This window comes from Chiloscyllium plagiosum, chromosome 48 (assembly GCF_004010195.1).
Source record: "Chiloscyllium plagiosum isolate BGI_BamShark_2017 chromosome 48, ASM401019v2, whole genome shotgun sequence".
Classification (NCBI taxonomy): Eukaryota; Metazoa; Chordata; class Chondrichthyes; order Orectolobiformes; family Hemiscylliidae; genus Chiloscyllium; species Chiloscyllium plagiosum.
In genome coordinates, this window is record NC_057757.1 from 9,250,003 (window position 1) to 9,251,789 (window position 1,787).

The following is a 1,787-nucleotide window of genomic DNA, read 5'->3' on the forward strand; positions in this document are numbered from 1 at the left end:
CTCTGAAGTCAATAATCGGTTGTTTAGTTTTGCCGACACCGAGGGAGAGAGGGTGTTTCTCACCGCTCCCCGTCACCAGGCCCTCTATCTCTCTTTTGCATTCCGTCTCACTGTTTTTTGATATCCATCCTTCTGTCCCCATCAAACCATCCCAGGACAGTCACAGCGCTGGGCTAGATACACAGGGAAGTTCTCTCTATTATTTAAACTGAAATTAAAGCTCCCTGTCCCCAAGATCTGAGGACAGATATAACATGTGGTTGCAAACACAATCAAGTACTCTCTACTCTTCTAAATGGAAAGTGAATCTCCTGTGGTACTGTCCCCGTCAGGCTCTCCCAAGACATGGGGCTCGATGTAGAGGAAAGCTCCTTATACTCTCTCGCCATCAGGCACTCCAAGTATTTTAAAAAAGGTGACTTCCGAACCACCTGTTACACAACATGAGGGATGAATGAAGGGTTAATCTACCATTTGTAAATGTGATTCGGAGTGGATCACATGCGCGACAGAGTAACATTGCTGTACCCCCTGGTCTCTGCTCAGCATTATTGTAATGTCACCTGTCCGTCGGATGCAGTCAAAGGGAGCGCTCAAATTTCACTCATACAAGGAGCTGTGAGTGTGTGCTGGAGCTGGGCGGGTGTGAGACAAAGCTGTGAGTGTGTGTGTGTGTGTGACAGAGCTGTGAGTGTGTGTGTGTGTGAGAGAGAGACAGAGCTGTGAGCGTGTGCTGGAGCTGGGTGTGTGTAGGACAGAGCTGCGAGCGTGTGTGAGTGTGTGTGTGTGAGAGACAGAGCTGTGAGTGTGTGCTGGAGCTGGGTGTGTGTGAGACAGAGCTGTGAGTGTGTGTGTGTGAGACAGAGCTGTGAGCGTGTGTGAGTGTGTGTGTGTGAGAGACAGAGCTGTGAGTGTGAGTGTGAGACAGGGGACAGGGAGTCCTCACCTACAGGAAGTGTGGCTGGCTCTGGGACACAAACCAGGGAGTGAGTGTGAGGTGTGACGGAGCCCCATGGTTGGTTCAAGATCAGGAGGAGGCGGTGGAGGGGGTGGGGGTGCAGCGGCCGGGAAAGCGAAGTTTTCGGTGGAGGAACTGTACGGCCTTAACACCAACAAGAAGCCCAAGTGCGTGGGGCCACCAGTCAAGTCGGCTATGGGCAGGGTCCCTGGCCAGAGGGATGACCTGCTCACGGAGGAGACCAGGAAAGCCCTGGAGAATCACAGGCTGGAGATGTTCCTCCAGGAATGCCAGCTTTCACTGCATGATACTGTCGCCGAGAGCACTGGCATGTTGTACAGGTGAGGGGTTCACCATTGGACGTGCCCCCAGTCCCTAACCTCTTCGCCAGACTCTGCACCCACTCCCCTCACCCACCCTTCTCCCACTCCCCTCACCCACCCTTCTCCCACTCCCCTCACCCACCCTTCTCCCACTCCCCTCACCCACCCTTCTCCCACTCCCCTCACCCACCCTTCTCCCACTCCCCTCACCCACCCTTCTCCCACTCCCCTCACCCACCCTTCTCCCACTCCCCTCACCCACCCTTCTCCCACTCCCCTCACCCACCCTTCTCCCACTCCCCTCACCCACCCTTCTCCCACTCCCCTCACCCACCCTTCTCCCACTCCCCTCACCCACCCTTCTCCCACTCCCCTCACCCACCCTTCTCCCACTCCCCTCACCCACCCTTCTCCCACTCCCCTCACCCACCCTTCTCCCACTCCCCTCCCTTCAGCAGCTCCTTAAACACCCCTCTCCCCCCCCCTCCCCCAAATGTCTGTCATCC